The 18,455-nt window shown below is 44.8% G+C and overlaps 1 protein-coding gene across 6 annotated transcripts in view; it reads right to left on the bottom strand.

The window, feature by feature from the left end:
* The window catches only part of LOC146820764 (pantetheinase-like), a 270,531-nt gene that overhangs the window by 54,970 nt on the left and 197,106 nt on the right, over positions 1–18,455 (bottom strand). The gene's annotated exons all lie outside the window — the stretch shown is intronic.

The raw sequence follows: 18,455 nt of genomic DNA, 5'->3' as shown, positions 1-18,455 counted from the left end.
CTGATTTGCATAAAGTTGGTCCATGTTTGAGTGGCATTATGGTTAAAAAATTGATGGACTAGAATGCAACCAGAGTGAAACGGTGGCTAAGATCATTGCAAGCTTTTCCTGCCCCTTTCTGTCTTCCACAAGATAAAACAGACTACTTAACAGTAGGAATGCATACCTACATACTACCTGATGTGGCACAACATCAGACATCTATATACTACCTGATGTGGAGCAACATCAGAAATCTGATGATGTGCTGATATATATTATATCTCCCTTCCTGGCTTGATTTTGCTGGGTGTGTCGGCGCTCTATGGCGGTGCGGCGCCGTTGATGGCAGAGCCTCTCTGTTAATATCATCCGACTTTCTAAATGTAAAGAATTGGGTCGCACTCACTGGCAGTTTGTCATTCATTTTAATGCAGTTTCCTGTGCACAATCACACTACATTTCCCAGAATTGCAGAGATGATTACAGGAAATTAGTAAAACGTATGACGTATTTAATGTGCGCCCGATATGACGATCACATACGCGTTAACAAGGTCTCTGCAAGACAGAACTGCTTTGGGACATCGTTAATATTTGGTTTTGAAATTAATCAAGAAACTGCATTAAAAGAAATTACTAACCGCCTGTGAGTGCGACCCAATTCTTACCGTTTATAAAGCTGGATGATATTAGATATATATATGTATTTAGAATATCTTTTTATTAGTTGTTTGCATGAACATTCCTATTTCCATGTTCACATATAGCAATGAAGCAATACAGCTCAAATACAAAACAGGGTCCATGGTTGGGTATTTCAAAGGACTTCTCCCCACCCCCACCCCGGTCTTCCATTGCCTTATTTAACCACTAAACGCCCTGCAGGGTTGATTTTCACCCGCTTGAAGGATATTTGCAACCTGCCCCAAAACATCACCAAGGACTGCCTATCCCTACACCACGCACATAAGATTCCTTGGTTGCAATATGTGCGATGTACTTTGGGAAATTTGGGTTTGGAAGAGGTATATTCTAACCCATCCACTTGTTTGACTATGTCCAAGATGAAAATTAAAGACATCTTTTTAGCTGAAGATGTGTGTGAGAGAGAAGAATGAAATCGACTAAAATCCTCAGTAAAACCATATCTCATGTCCCCCCATCACACAGGTCAATGAATCATATTTAGTGTTTGTGACAAACCCTCAACACCTTTTTATTTTAATGAGGTTTCACATGAATTACATTTCCTTGATTATAGGCTTACCAAACAATAAGTACTCATTAAAAGTTTTGCCACCCTGTCGTTGTGATGGTAGGTCAGCCAAGTTGGATTTGCATATATTGTTCTTTTGCAGTTTTTATGATATCCATAGGATGTTCATACTCCCTCTTTTGCGCACATATAGTTTTAAGCAATGTCGTCCAGCCCTTTATTTTACCAAAAACTGAGTGATCCATTTGTATGTTATGCTACAGCCTCGTTTCTCTGGTCAACATAGAATTGGAGACCTGAGGATAACAGTGGTGTATTTATTAATTAATTGTGATGGCACTATGCTCTCTATAAAATGTCAATGATGTTTTATCTTTGGTTTTTAAATTGTTTTGAACCTAAGATATTAAATATGATTTTTTATCGTTTTTTATATAATATGTATATTTTAATGTTGTTACTATGTTGTGTACTTCATATGCTTTGGAAACATTCTGAAATAAAGATTCTTGATTGATTGATATTTGCTTTCATCCACGGAACATGAATATACAGTTTGTCTAGTAACTTTTTTAATATCCCTGCTGTTAGTGACTGTTGACAGTTTGGAGATAAAGAGGATTTTTTAGCTGTCTAATAAATGATTTGCTGTTGTATTTATCTGACACTGATTGAGCTGCTTTTCAGCACGGTAAACAAGCATAATTATTTCAAATTGAATCATGCTGCAGTAATACAGGTATACAGTCAGGAAGCAACAGGTATAAACAGTAAAAGCTAGATTCAATAACATGTATATAATTATAAAATATACATGTTACATTTGTGAGAACAGGACCATTTCTAATAACGTCTCTTATCTTGTGGTTCTTCACTGACAAAGCATTGTGCAATAAGTGCTCATAGGTGGGTAACAGGTTCAAAAGACTGAAAAATTCTTAGCATATGATTACAAAATACATAAGGAAACATGTGAAATATTGGACATTCAGCCGCAAAGAAAGTATAAAAATGTTCTTATTTCTAAATCAAAATCATCACTGGAACACTGCATTATTACATAAATGTGCTGTGCTTTGAACGAAAGGATTACTAGGCAAGTGTTGGGGGCAATTGCCTCCTTGTTCCTCCTCCTTTCTTGTTTGGACCTTACTAAACAGGACCTCTCTGGTTGTGAGGCTGGACTTAAGAAAGACTCACAGAGCTCAATGCCTCTGCACTAAATTTCAGGCAAAGCAACCTTATCCTTTTTCCAGCTCGAATTTCCCCCGAATTTCCCCCAGCTCAAGCTGCACACCCTACTGTTGCTGAACCTGTGCCATGGAGCCTGGCTCTTGAAGTTTTTTTTCCAGAAGACTAGCTTAGAAGTTTTGTGTGCCTCCACGTCAACCGCTCAGATTCTGGTTAGGGTTTCAGTGGAAAACCTCTACTGCAAATATTTCTCACCTTTGCTGGACTCTAAGGTGTCCGATGTGCAGGCTTCGGCTGAAAATATTCACCATATTTACTTATATATAGATACTCCTAGACTGTCAGGATTCTAGAGGTCCGTGTTTCACACGGCAACGGGGGAAGCATTGGTAGGTATGGGTTTGCAGACCAAATTATATGCTTCGTAGATCTACCATGAAATGAAATGTGATATTTATAAAGCTCAAACTGTCGCTCCGAAAGGAGCCTCCTGGTGCTGTACAGATAACAAACTTAGCAATGGAGAGTGGAGACCTAGATGAAGGCTAGGCAAAGTTCATCAGATGCTCCATAAATCAGATACAATGCTTGGTTTGCACAGCCCCCATTCCTTTGAAAAACACAGTCCACAGTTGTTCATATAACAAGCTACCTGCTAGAATTATGATGGTTAGAGTCAGGTACTTAAAATGTGTCCTCGTGCTCCTGCAGGATATGTAGATAGGACTGCTTCGAACCCTGCTTGCTGCTCAGAATGGGAAGTCATGGCCATTCCCTACCATCAAGGCTCTATCAGTAATGCTCCTCCATATTCTCCCCTCCACCCCATGGCTCACACTCACCACCACCCTAGAGCCCATCCTAAGGCTTCATCATACATTTCTTTTGTCTGTCTCTTCTGACAGGGTCCACCACTTGGTGGAGATGCAGGTCTTGGGATTATGATTGTGAAGCTCTATCCCTTTTTGGAAGCAGAAGCATGGGAACATCGTGGCACAGCCTTATATATAGTATCTGCATATTTTATCAGCATGCCCAGCTTAAAATGGCTACCTTGCAATATCTGGGCAGTATTTTTATAACAGATTTCACTTCCCAAAGTCTGGGAGTTCCAATGATCAGTGGCTTAATTTGTTGTTAGCTCTGATGCAATTCAGGAGATGAGCAGGGCTTGTACCGCATATCATTCAAATTTGATTTAACATTTAACATTAGGGGGCCCATTAGGGTGGCGGACAGACTTTAGTCCGCCTGCCACCCTAGCGGTGCTGGAACCGGCCGCCAGTGGTGCGGCGGTCCCGCACCTGCAATTAGGATGCCACCGCCACTGTGGCGGTGGCCTCCTCCATTCCTAGCATTGTGGCGGGCAGTGCTCACAGCACCGCCTGCCACAATGCTGGGAATGCACTGTGTGCATTGTTATGCACAAGGTGACAGGCACCGCGAGGTGCCTGCCACCATGTCCATGACAATGCAGGGGGGTACCATAGGTACCCCCCATGTGCACCCCTCATCCACCCCTACCCTGGGGAACCGCAACGGGCCCCCGACAGCAATCCCCACATGCCTTTCCGTGGTGGCATCGCCGCCACGGAAAGGCAGGTCTCCGCCTGCATCCAAATATGGATAGCGGTGTCATGCAGACACCGCCACCATATTGAGCACCTTTTCCGCCCGGTCGACTAGTCGACCGGCGGAAAACCGGCAGACGGTCTTTCCGTCCGCCGGGGTCCCCTCCGCCATACTAATATGGCAGGGGGAAATTGGTGGTGGGCGGGGAAGGATGTAGGGCGGATCGCCACCGCCATGCGTGCGGTGGTGATCCACCCTACATCCTAATGGACCCCTAGGTCTGAACACTGATTTAAATAATATTCTTGGGAAGAATGTATATACATTATTAATATTTCTTATATGATACCAACTAGTTTAAATAATCGGTTGGCACACATTTGAGAGGGACATTACACCTTAAACACATTTAAAAAAAGCCTTGGGTAATTTCAATCCTAAGAGTGCTTGGAATACCTTACAAAATAAAGAAAGTAATCTTCAAGATGTGGCTTTAGCAGCCCCACTTGTTAGCCAAGAATCAATGCATTCGGATAGATGCGTTAAATACATTCATGAATTAGCTCTTAATCATAAATTAAGGAACTTCAAGGGGCTTACCCTATAGGACTCCCTACCTAATGCCCAGTTTTGCGCAGGAAATATTTAGAGTATAATGGATTGCATCTTCATGAATATTGAAGAGTGGTGACAGGTTAATGATTTTGAATTAGTATGTTAATTAAAATTAGACTGTGATCTCTTGGGTTGTCTGATTAATTTTACCACTCCCGGTTGTAACAACAGCAGAAATGCAAAATAGTAAAGGTTTAATTCCATACGAGTTAATTCTGACATTTTGTTTATTTGCCTGCTTAACTTTTTTGTTGCAAATAAAAATCACCAGAAGACATCCTGGAAGTTTATTAACAATTCATTTATGTCATGACCTTACATCTAAGTAGCTCTTTAAAACCATATTATCCAAATAGGACCAGAGGCCAAAACAGATATTTAATGAGGACTGTAAAAGCTATGAAGCAACATTTTTACAGCCTTTGACAAACCACACAATTTTATTTATTTATAATAAGTCTTTTTTATAGTATTGTCCCTTTGGCAGGTATTAAAGTGCTTTACAGAAAACACTGTTTCAGTTTTACATAAGTGCTAATATTGTGGAACATTTAGGAGAGGGTGAAGGAGATGAGCTAGAAAGGTAAGTGGAAGAGTGAAAATGAGGTACAACAAAGTGAAACATCAGAAGAACAGTGAGGGAAAATGTCCCGTTTCAAAAGAGTGGGTGACCAAGGGGGAGATCTTCTGTGAGGGTCACCAAGGAGAAAGAGTTATTTTTAATTGATATATGATTTGAAGAGCAAAGTCTTAATGTTTTTCTTGAAATGGTAGAATGTAGTGACTGGGATTACGAGAAGTTGAGATCTGCATATGTTGACTGTTTCAGGGCTAATGACTTGAATTTGATAGTTTCTAGGGTTAAGGAGGATTTGCATTTAACTTTCTTACACCTCCTGACAGGTGAGGATATTCGATAAAAAGAATGGAATGTGGTAGTGTCAAGGTTTGCTGGGGACACATCCAGTTTTGAACTTGATCCGTACCTCAAAAGGAAAACATTGGAGGCCTCTCAGAATCGGGAAAGATGAGATGAGTTGTGCGTTGAAGTGAAAGATGGCTTTAAGTGTGGGCAGAGCTTATCAGGGAATACCTGACAGGATGGCATTTCTCAAGTCAATTCTTGAAAAGATAACAGCATGTGCTGTGGATCTTCGTTGTTTGGGGGAGAGTAGATGTTAGATTTTCTGAAGGTAGTGTAGGTGGAAGTTGGCAGATTGTGTCAGTGTGTCCATTTTGCTGAAAACGATTGAGAAGTCCAGCATGTAGCTTAGAGTTTTCATTGAGTTACTGTGTGATAGATGGAGTCCCATTTAGGATAGCTCGATGATCAGAGTTGAATCAATTTTGGCAGATAATTTCTGATAAATAAGGGGGAATTCTATTTTTAATGTGGTTTAGTTCATACAGTGTGAGTTTATCCATTCACGAATTGAGTTCAAGACTATATAAGGTGTGTATGTCTTGAACAGATGATACTTTTGCGCAAAGCTGGGTGTCATCAGCCCACTGGCGTAGTTACATATTCTTGTTGTGCAAGAGCAATTAGAGAGTGGTTCCACATAAAGGTTCAATTGAATTGGGGAGAATGTGCATCCGTGCAAAACTCTTCATTTCATTATGTTTGTTGTCAGTGTGAAGTGTCCCAGTTTTACAAGCTTGGATGAATCTTTTAGGAAGGAGCAGAGTCAGCTTATAACTGGTCTCCTTAGGCCCATCCTAAGTTCAAAGATCTTAAATAGGACCTTGTGGTCCACTGTGTCAAATGCTGCTTCTAGATCTACCAGTAAGCAGACTTCTCCTTCATCAAGTATACAGTCCAAGGCATCTAGTATCTTCAAGGTTGCTCCCTCAGTGTTATAGCCCTCCCCAAATTCCAAATGGAGAGAAGCTCTTTGTTGCTGATGTGGTTGTTTAGTGGTAGTGCAACACATTTTTCAAATACTTTTTTAGCCACAGAAGGATGCAGACTGGTCTGAAGTTTTCTAAAATGTCAGGGTTGGCTTTTGGTTTTTTAAGAATAGGAGAAATATTGACCAGTTTCATCATGTTAGTGATTATGCTCTGGGTTAGAGAGTTTTGATTATTGTGCGCAAAATTGGTGCAAATATGCTGTTTTTTTCTTTGATTGTGTTGGCTGGAATTTGTTCTCTGAAATATGCGGTAGGTTGCATTGGCTGATCATTTTGAATTGCTTTTTAGAATTGAGCTTCTGGAAATACTCCAATAAGGTTGTTTTTTTTTATGTTAAAGCCTGGCAGAAGAGATGGTTTACCTGAGCAGTTCGCTTTCAGTTATGCAATTGTGTCTATGAAAAAAGCAAGAAAATTGTTACAAATCAAAGTGGTGGAAGACGGAATTGCGCTAATGCTTGCTTTCAAGTTTTCTCAAATGAAGATGAATAATATGTTGGATGGGTTCAGGGAATGGGAGAATAGGTTCTGAATGAAGATTGTATATGCATATTCGATTTCTAATTTCTTTCAGTCCCTTTTCAGCTTGGATTTAGACCTGTCTGAGCTATCTTCATGCAAAAGTTTTTCCAACTTTCTGATTTCCTTTTAACATATGTATCAGGCTTCGATGTATCATAGGTTGTGGGCTTGTGCATTTCAGAGTTTTTAGTTTTGCTGGGGCTGTATTTCTGGCAATATTGCCAATAGATTTCAAATAGTGGGAGCAGATGAGATAGATATGGCTGATGATAGTATGATATCGGTAGAAGGTATTACATTTAAGGTCTCAATGGAGAAACGTTTATAGTTTCACACACAGATTCTGAGTTGAATGGGGAGCTAGTTGGTGCAGTCTAATTCAATGAAGAAAGGCGGATGCAGCCATCCTTACTGGTGAAAGAAAGGTGTGAGATTTTTCCCTTGCTATGCGCTGGGTGGTTTGACTTTTGAGAAAAGTGGTGTAATCCCAATACTTTGTCTGGACTTCTTAAAAGGTTCAAATGTGTGTTTCACCAGTTCATACTGAAGTCTCCTATGAAATATTGTTTGGGGAGAGCATTTGGTTGAGGGCAACATATTTGGAGAAGTGTTCAATACATTTGGTGGAGTATTTGGTGTTCTGTAGATTATGGAGTATTTGGTTCTCGGTATATTATTTGAAGATAGATAGTTAAGGAAGGAGTAACTGTGCAAACCATTTTCATGCTTTCAAATGAGTTGAAGCGGGATTAATCTGACTTGTGACACACTAGAGATACTCTGAAAATGGCTACAATCTCACAACCAATTTTGACTTCTCTGTCTGATTTCAGGATCAAGTAGCACAGCAGGAGGAAGGAGTCAATGATATTTTGTGAGGGGTCATTTATCCAGGTTTCCATCATGCAGAAGAGATCTCATTATCCTTCAGATAGACAATCTCTAAGCTGTTTGGTATATAAACCATCTAAGATGTACAAGATCAAGATTTTTAGCCTAATTAGCCACAGGTTTTTCAGGAAAAAACTTCAGTCCAAGCAGAATATCCTCCAGAAAATCTAAATACAATTGCAGATTGGTGCTCCAGGAATCATCGGGATGCAAGCAACTGGCTTCTTCATTCTTCCATATCCAAAAAACTTTTTGCAAATACGGTCGCTTTGCAATACACTTCCTTTTCTTCTCATTTGAATACTCAAGTTCCTTCCTACTACAGTTGGAGACCAAATCCACAAGCATTGGCAACAGATGTGATTTCCTTCAAGACTGATCTCTTCAATTAAATTATGCCTTTTACACTTTGAAAATGATATCCTGAGTTATTGCACAGATTTGGCGCCAAAAAGCTACAGTACTGTTGATCACTCCATTCTGGAAAAGTCACCCTGGTTCGCTACGGTCTAGAGTTATCAGTAGACCGACCGGTTCTCTTTCCATCCTTCCTAACCTTGCTTGAGAATCCTCAAGGATTGCTTTGTGAGCTGATCATCAACCAATCCCTCTCCTTGATTGTATGGAAGCTTTTGGCTCAGCCTAAAGAACCCCATGAATTTTGGTGGAAGCTGCTCAGCTCATCCCGCAATCTTTTGCCCCGGGTACAACTAAAGCATACAAATCAACCCAGATGGTCTAGAATAGCTGGTGCTTGAACAGGGGTGCAGATCCTGTTTCAGCAGATATAACTTTAATAGTTAACTTCTTAGCTGATTTAGTTTCCCCACATGTACATGTGGATGGAGTCAGTAGGTAGACACCCTTTGATATGTCGTCTTTTAAAGGGAGTACCATTTCCTAAACCTTCTCTACTAAAGTATAACTCAATGTGAGATGTTAACATTATCTTACATTTTTTTCTAAATTGACCCGACAATTCCTCCTCACCACTAAAATTTCTCTCTGCAAAACTAACTGTCCTTCTATGTTTAGCTTATTTAAAATTATTTCTTACTGATGTTAAACCAGTAGATGTCTCTTCTGTTCAATGTACCCCATCAGGTGAATATTTCCAAGTTATTAGAATAACTAAAACAATATTTGGGGGAGATTTACTAAGATTTTGCGCCATGTATGCATCACAAAAGTGACACACATCGGTGCAAAATCTTTTTTCCCCAATTTACTTTCCAGCACTAAACTTGTTTAGCGCTGGAAATAAGGAAAAAGTCATTTGCTGTTTTGCATTACTTTGCCCCATGGGAGCGTACCAAGGGTGGAGCATGGGTGTTCCCATGCACCACCCAAAGTTTCTCACACTAAACCCAATTTACTAAATAAAGTAGATTGGGTTTAGTGGGAGAAAACTGAGACCTTTTCAAGTAGGCGCAAGGAAGGAGAAATGCTTTCATTTCTCCTTTCCTTTTCGTCTATACATGCATGATGCACTGTGCAGCATTCATACAATGTGGGAAAGCTTGCATTGTGTCTGGGCATCATATTTTGTAGAGGAAGGGTACTCTTCCTCTACAAAACCTATTCTAGACTAATGCACACACCCTAGTGCCATAGTGTTAAGGTGTGTATGTGGCACACAGCTGCTGAAATCAGCGCTGGCACAAAGGAAAAGGGAGGAGAGAGCCATATTTCTGAAGATATGGTAATTTCCTGCTCCCTCCCTATCGTGCAATGGAGCGCAGCCTCACAGGGGGCCTCACTGCGTTGCGTGACTTTTTGGTAAACATTCCCCTTAATGTCTATTTTCTATCCTTATTGTTGGACTTGGCCCTTTTTGCAGGGTCAGCCCTAAACCTTTTGCCTTTCTCCTAGACTTTTTTCTGACATGGTGTTGGTGTTTCTAGGACTCTGGGCACTTTAGCACTGTGGTCCAGTGTAAAGTGCGTGTGCTCTCTGTGTTAAATATAGTAAGATTGGTCTACACCTGTATTCGCCTATTTAATTTACCTGTCAGTTCCTTGTAAAGTGGTATCTCATATACCCAGGGTTGGTAAATTAAATGCTATTGGTGGGCTTGCCGCGCTGATTGCGCCACCCACCAAAGTAGCCTTCCAAACCTATCCCAGGCCTCTGCCATTGCAGGGCCTGTGCGCGCAGTGTTACTGCCGCTGTGACTTGACACCTAAAGTGTGTGCCATGTCTGTGACCCCCCTTTTACTACATGTCAGTCACCCCTAAGGTAGGCCCTAGCTAGCCCTATGGGCAGGGTGCATTGTAGGTAAAAGATAGGACATGTACCTTAAGTGTGTGACATGTCCTGGTAGTGACAAACAGCCATTTTGGTTTCTCACTACTGTGGGGCTGCCCTCCCATAGGAATGCATTGGGGCTTCCCTGATAAGTGTTTCAGTGGTAATTCCTGATATGAGAGACGCAGCGTGGTCAAGTTTGTTATATTTGGAATAGTGATAATAAATGCTGCGCAATGGTGTGTGCAGATTTATTATAACTATTTTAGAAAGGCTACTTTTAGAAGTTGGCATTTCTGTGTGCTCTTTGTCTGCCTGCCTAATGTGAATTCCAGGGGCTGGTGAGGTGTGTGTGGCTCCAGGAGGGGAAGGGTGAGTCAGTGCTAGGCTGAATGGGACATCTGTATTTGGAGTGGTGGGAGGAGGAGACCCTGGTCCCTGAATAGGATGGTGCCTGCCCTAGTGAATGCTGGCTCCGCCCTCCGTGGTGTGTCTGATGACGAGCCCCACCTAACAATAGGGAAGAGGAGCCTGGTAAACAGAGTGCTCAAGAACCAGTTGGGACTGGTTTCCCCAAGCCCTGTGCTTTGTAGACAAAGGGGAAAAGTGGTATAAAGATAGGGGCTGTGACCCCATGAAAAGGTTGTTGTTCCTGTGTACTTGGGCTGGGGGGGACACACTGCCAGGAGGAACCGCCGTGGGACCCAGGTGCAGCTTCTTGGGGGTACCTGCGTGCTGGCCTGCCTGGCTGCGCCCTGCTGAGGTGTCCCCAGCCCCAAGGACTTTGTATGCCTGGCCCAGCCTTTGCCCGGTGTGACTTTAGGGGCTGAAGGAGAGGACTGCTCCTGTGTTCTGCACCCCTTTGTGCCAGCGCTGCCCTGTACAGATTGCAAATTCAGGCGTGTGGTAAGGGCAGGGCTGGAGGCACCGACTGGAGCGTGAGGAGTGCCCTGCCACTGCTGTGCTCCACAGTGCTGTGCCGTTGACCCGGAACGCTTGATTGGCACTCTCTTTGGCTTGTGAGTTACCAAGCCCGAGACGGGGGCTCGCAACGAGGGCTGCCACAAAACCCAGAAGTCAGGCAGAAGACGCCTGACTGTAGGAGGGATTCCCATGAGGAAGAGGAGAGCCCTGCAAGCTTTATTTGGCCGGTAATCCCGGACGTCTGTGGGCGGGGCACCCGTGAGCTTGGGAGAGCCCAAATGCTGCCCAAAAGTGAGGCCGGAGTTTGAGGGCTTCACCGGATGACGCAGGGGTCTTTGGGACCTCAAAAGAGACCGCGCCACACCAAAACAAAGAGAGTAGCCGCTGAGGCCAGTGCAGCCCGCCCGAGTCCGTGGTGCACGAAGCTGCACAGGCGTTGCTAGGCAACCAGCCACGAATCTCTGACGTCACCGTCAGGAGGCCAGCGAGTCGCACATGGCAGTCGGGACACCTTCAAGCACACAGAGGAAAGAGAGGATGGCAAGACTTCGTTCCTTGCCTCATCGTGTGGGAGAACTTGGCAGCTCTTGAGGCCAGTGGGTGAGTTTCTGGGTCTCACTTGGCAATTTGGGAAGAGCCGGCTGGAGGGGAATCACTGTCCCCATTTTCTTTGCCAAGGCAGCCGCGCCGGAGGGTAGTGGGCAGTCGCTTTAGGGGCCGTCAGAAAACCTCACTTGGATGCACTTACCTTTGTCCCCATAGGGGCAGCTGCACCGCATGGTCGCGGGCAGCTGCACGCTTCCCAATCTCAGGGGCAAAATTTGGCCTAAGGGGGCACTGCGGGATGAGCCCAGGACGGGGCCCCCACATGGAAATGTGCTGACCTGGTGGCAGGAGGTGTTCAGGAGATATACCCTGCGATAGGCGTTTTAGAACACCCTACTGCTGATCCTGTTTTAAGCAATCTGCCTTCTATTTGGGGCCCCGGAGAAGGCCAGCTGGCCTGGGTCATTTTTAGTACCTGATGTACTGGTAGGGCGCAAGGCCCTAACATGGGGCAAACTGTGTTTATGCCTAAATATGATGTATGCATAATGTCTCATGCTATGTTGATACTGTGTGCCCTCTGAGAAGGGGTACGGTGACCTGCTGATGCTAATGCCTACTATGTTTTATGCATAATATGCTGATGCTAAGTGTACTTATACCAGTAGTTACTGGTTGTTCTCACCAAGTATGATGGTTGCCAAATGTGATTTATGCCCATGGTCCTTATGCATAATGTGTTTATGCTAATGTGATATAATGCCGAGGTCATTATTCTACCAGTAGTCACTGGTTGTGTTTTACAATTGCTACTTGTGATTTCTAAAGCTTCTGACAGTGGCCCGATTGGCCCTGTCATGTATAAACCCCCTGTGAATATTGCCTAGTGCCAGTTGGCACAGTGTAAATGTGTGATTATGTTTCTAATGTGTTTATGATAATACAAAGGCTATTTTGATATAACCTTGTGTGGAGTTCCTTTTGTGGTGAGCCTAGTTTGTTGCTGCTGTGTGTGTGTTGCGCAAACGTTTTACACATTGCCTCTGGGATAAGCCTGACTGCTCGTACCAAGCTACCAAGGGGGTGAGCAGGGATTATCATCAGTGTGTAACTCCCTTGCCCTGACTAGAGTGGTGGTTTCTCCCTGGGTCTGGAGCAAACCTTAGCCAACCAGAAATCCCATTTCTAAAACTTATTCTAAACTATGAGTGAGAAATTGTTTCTGAGAATATATAGCAAAAACAAAGGATTTAAGGATGTCATCCTAATCTCAGCTCTTAATTTCCTTTAAATCTCCTCACAAACCTGTTTCTTTGCCTATATTGGCTCATTGGGTTATGCGAACCATGAATTTAGCGGGCATTGACACCTCACTTTTTGGGGTCAAATCCACTAGAGGTGCTACGGCATCTTAAACCCTTTGGGATGGAGATGGTCAGGCTGACATTCTCAAATCTGCTGATTGGTTAAATGTTTCTACCTTCAGAAAATGTATTTGCATGCCTGTTCATCATGCCACTAATTCAGTAGTTGCTATGTTTTAAACTATCTTTATAGGAGCCTCCAATCTTGTAAAAAATTGAGATTTTCTTAGCTTTAGCAAAAGAAAGTCTTGGTTTCATTAAAGATACGGAGCAAGTTTTAGCCATGACAATGGCATTCTAACCCTTCCTTTCTTTCCTATAGTGCCTGTCTCAACCACAAACCAGACATCTTAAAAAGAACTTTCAACTCAGCCATATCATTGGAATACACCATTATTCAACATTCAACTGCTTTTCATCCAATGAAGAAAAATCTGACTCTTCTGGTGGCTCTTTTGCTCATCCTCTGTATAGTCCACTTGACATGGACTACATTAAGGAACTTTTTTCTCTACTTATGACTATAACAATCATTCTTGATCTGCTCCTGCAAGAAAAGAGGACTTGTTGCTCCCAATCAAGTGATTTACAGGGTTGTGTTTATGCGATTGATTGTTGCCTTTCTGACTGGATGCTGTAGTTCTTTTTTCTAAGTATGCTGGAAGTTGTAGTTTATCTTGGCTTCTGTTCAAAGAAATGCAAGAACAGAAAGCATAATACTCGCCTCCGTGTCTTCAATAAAATCAAGTCTTTTTTCACTGAAACTAAGAAAATCTCCACAGTCAGTATCAATTTACTCGTGTCAACTGAGCAGTTTGGATGGGCCAAAAGAGCCTGCATTGTGTTGCCCAGTCTCCGCTGTTCAATGGCCTACCCTGGTCAACACCACTTTGAGGTTGCTGCAAGGCTGTTGCTAGGCAAAGCTAGAGTGGAAATTAAAGACTGATAAGAAATATTATTAGCAATAATTTAACTGGAAAATAAACACTGCTGATGGGCATTTGTGGCTAAAATCAAATAGGGACAACAACACAACAACACACTATGCTGTTGGCAAATAATAGCTACTTGTAATCTGTTTGCAAACCCTCTTGGGGATGATTAGACATTTATGCAAAGTTATGGTATGCACATTTTGCACTTCCATGTGCAGCAACAAGGAAGGAGACCTGGAGTCAGAGCCTAATATATAAGATGATTTAGGAAACAGAGGGGGAGATTTACCAAAAAGTCACGCAGTGCAGCCCCACGCGAGGCTGCGCTGCATTGAGCGACAGGGAGGGAGCATGAGAGCACCATGTCTTCAGAGATATGACTCTCTCCTCTCCTTTCCCTTGCGTCCGCATCCATTCACCACGCATACACCTTAGCGCCATAGCGCTAGGGTGTGTGCATTAGTCTAGCATAGGTTTTGTGCAGGAAGGATACCCTTCCAGTACAAAATACGATGTCCAAACACGATGGAAAGCTTTGTATGCCTGCTGCACAGTGTAGCAAGCATTTAAAGTTGGGAAAGGATGAATAAATTAAAGCATTTCTCCTTCCCTGCGCCTACTCGAAAAGGGCACAGTTTTCTCATGCTAAACCCAATCTACTTTATTTAGTAAATTGGGTTCAGTGTGAGAAACCTTGGGTATTTGCATAAGAACGCCCATGCTCCACCCTTGGTATGCCCCCAAGGCGCAAAGAATTGAATAGCAGCGCTACGCGCTGCTTCGCATTACTTTTCCAAAAGTAACTTGGAAAAAAAAGATCTTGCGCCGATTTGCATCACTTTTGTGCCACAAACATGGCGCACAATCTTAGTAAATCTCCCCCTAAATGTCTGTTTCAATCTCCAAAACTCACATGGCTGCTGAAGTGCATAAGGCATACATTAAATTATGGACCACAGTCTTGACAATCGTATTCAGTATGGTAGGAATCACACATTGTATTCTTGAGTCATAGAAAATGCCAGGATTGTTATTATTTTTTTAAACAAGCATTTATTGGTACTTGCTTTTTTTTTTTTTTATTTAAATGTCTTCCATTCCAGTAGCCTTCATCATATTTTTTATGTAGGCTGCAACGCTTGGGCTTGTACAACACGACTCTCGCCTTTGACACACACATTTGATGTAGCATGCTGCAATACCTTCGACTGATAGCAGAGTTCCCTAAAAAAAGACAAAAACTCTGGCTGTAGCAATCTGCAGAACCTTAAGCAGTTCTTCTGTAGCATATTTGAAACAGTTTTCCTGGGAACGTTTCTGCTGCTATTTTTCCATTTTGAAATATTTATCCAGATACACATTCTTATACCTTGGCCACTGGAATTAGACCTCTAGTTTGGTCACAGTAGGTTGTTATTTAATTGATTTATTTGTAGTAAATCGTTGTATTAGCTTAGCCAATACCATGTTGGGTAAAGACAGGATGACCTGTAAAGCATTCCTTTCGATAATGGCATAACCACTACTTAATGTTTTACACCTGTAAATTTAGTTCACAAGTAAAAGGCATGTACCAAATATTTATAAGTTTACTCGACCAAAACTACAGCTGCTTTAAAATAAAACACACTAAATATATCATGAAGGTAGTTGTGTATACTTCCTGCAGGTGGCAGTGTTGGACTGAGAATGAAGCCCGATTACTAAAACGCTGTACATTAAATTTCAGGACAAAAGAAGGGCCATATATACTAACACATTTTCCCATAGTAACGGAGTGGGAAAGGCCCTTTCGTACGTCTGGCCCTTTATGATAATGTGTCCTGCTTAGAGCACCGGTGCGTGCATTTCTCCTGAGTGATGTGCGTTTCAAACGCCTGCAGTTGAATCTGGCACTGTGCCGCCACAAGTTGAAAGTTCAACAAAAGTCTGAAATAAATAATGGGTCCCTTCAAACTGCAGTACAACACAATGTTGTGCTACCGGATGTAGTGTTGGGCCTCAGGCCCCCATTGCGGTAATGATTGAGACTGACACCAGGGTCTTCATGCTAGTAACTGGCCACGAGCACCCGGGCCTTTTTATTGGCGGGGCCACGTCACTCGTGACACCCGTGATGGATGGGTGTCGGGTGCAGTGTGTCCAGCCCTCAAGGGAGTGGCTGGAAGTGCAACTTCCTGCGGGACACTAGAACGTGTCTCGCAGGACACTACATTCCTCCCCAACTTTATTGAAGGACAAAACAAGGAGTCAAGTCCAACCTGTGGGGAAAAACACAGTTGATGAAATACCACAGGGTCCATCAGCTTTCTCGAGTCAGGTGGCAGGACGACATCAGACGAGGGCTGGTGACCTTGGCTTGCAGCAGAACCTTCTCCACGGGCACTCGTAATTTGACCTGAGGGACTCAGGGCACGACCGCTGGCTTGGAGACGTCCGCTGCATACCGTCCGTCCGCTGACAATGAAGTGTCTTGCATGGCCTCCTCTTGGCTGACGTCGGTGATGGTCTGTGGTGAGATCTAACAGTTCTTTTGGTGGGCTGCGTCATGACCATGGATGGAGTCTAACGTGAGAGTTCACAGAGGTGTTGCTGGACCGACTGTCCCTGTGGAACCACGTGGCTGTGACCGGTACCCTGTTGGTGGGGCAATGTCTCTTCTCGCTCTCCCGCCTGGGGAGGCCCGTCATCGGGGTTGCTGCGGGACTATAGGAAGGCTGCACTGGAGCCGCTGCTTGGGTGCCATCTGGTGGCAGCTGCAGGACCGCCGAGGAGCCGTTGCTTGGTCGCACGCACAACCCTCACGGGTGGATGATAGTTGGTCAAGACTTGCACTCGCTGCCGCGGTTCCGGTGTAGGCCCAGTTCACAGGCGGTTGCTAGTTCCCTTTAGTCGGCTTGTGTGGCAACGGTTTTCGGACTCCAGTCCATCGGTACTCGGGAAGTGGTGTTTGACGCATGTGCTGATGACTGGCGTGGTGATGGCTACCAGCTAGGTGGAGATCGGAATGACAGGTGTTGGTGACTTGCTGGGAGGGTTCGGATGTTAGGATGGACCTGGGCAGCCACGTGCCTCCGCCTTGCTGATGTTGAGTGTCCATGGCGGCTTAACACGTAGAGTGTGTTGATCCCCTCTTGCCTGGCTTGGGGCCATCTTGAGGCGGTGTGAGGACGGACACTCAGGGCAGAGCTTCACCCATGGCATCTGCGGACAGGAGCAGGGATGCCACTTGACTTGGACAGCCGACGCTTGGGGAGTGGCCGTTCACCTGAAGACGCGTTGTGGAGAGACGCGGTTTGCGACTGCTGCGGCTTACGTTCGGTTCTCTTGTGAGGCTGTGTCCAGGGACGGTTGTCCGCCTTGGTGGCTGTCAGATGTGTCAGGGTGAGTTCTTGGCTTGCTGTGAGTCCCCGGTCTTCTCCTTTTTTCGGTCTATTCATTCTACCTGTGTCTTCCGGTTTTTCAGGGTGACAGGGCTGTCACTCTTCAATCTTCGAGGGCGTTGCGCTTGGACCTCGAGGCGACGTGACGTCCAGTCGCGTGTCGCTGGCGTTGGAGCGCCTGTTGCTGTGGCGGCTGCCACGTGGAGTGTTCGACTCCTCTCTTGCCTGTCGTGGGTCACCGCCGACTCCATCTTGAGGCCGTGCTGAGGAGGACACTGTGTCACGGACACTGTGACGCTTCCGGGCCGCTGCAGGTGCAACTCCTTCCTTGCCTGCCGTGGGTCACCGCCGACTCCATCTTGAGGCTGTGTGGAGGAGGACCCTGTACTGTTTTTCGGCCCTCTGCGGGGCTTCGCTGGTGCAGTGGGGACATGGTCGCTCTCTGTGCTGCGCTCAGCTGTGTTTCGTTGCGGAGATGCTTCTATCTCCCGGGCGCCTGCCCGTGTTGTCGGATTCGCTGGTGTGGTCTTCTGCGCGCTTCGGACCACGTGCGCTCTGTCTTCGCCTTGGGCGCTCCCTTCTGGCACTGGTGTGCCTGTGTGCCTGTTCACCAGAAGGGGCGGGTGACGAGACCTCTTCACTGGCGGTGGCTTTGGTGCGGCTGGCCCTCCACTTGTGGTGATGGGGCGTGTGTTGCAGGCCCCTTGGTGTCGGTGCTTGAGCTTGGTCGGTGTTGCTAGGGCTGGAGAATTTTCGGACTTTTCTGGGAGCGCTCAGCGCTATGCAACAGTCTTGTCCCTTAGGGTCTTGTCCCTTAGGAAGTCAAAGTGACTTATTGGGGTGGCGTGCACCTCACCCTGCCTTTGTGTGTTCCTCTCGGGGCTTGCTGTCTTATGCTACTCACCAGGGTCCTGTGCAGTGGTGGTTTTGGCCTCCTGGTTTTCTTTGCTGGGTGTGGGTTGGTGCTCTTCTTCCTTGACCGGTTGGGGGCCATCCTTCTGCTGATCTCCGCCGTGGTACTGGGAGCCGTGCTCAGGCTTTTCAGCATGCCTTGCCTGTAACTGGATGTGTGCTGCTCTCACTTGCGGGGTCAACAGTTTGTCCTTGGTGCTCCTTGTAGCCACAGGGCTCTTGTGGCTGACGTTAGTACCCAG

Source organism: Triturus cristatus, chromosome 6 (genome assembly GCF_964204655.1).
Source record: "Triturus cristatus chromosome 6, aTriCri1.1, whole genome shotgun sequence".
Lineage (NCBI taxonomy): Eukaryota > Metazoa > Chordata > Amphibia > Caudata > Salamandridae > Triturus > Triturus cristatus.
Note: the sequence above shows the minus strand (reverse complement) of the source record. Positions and strands in the feature narration are given on the sequence as shown.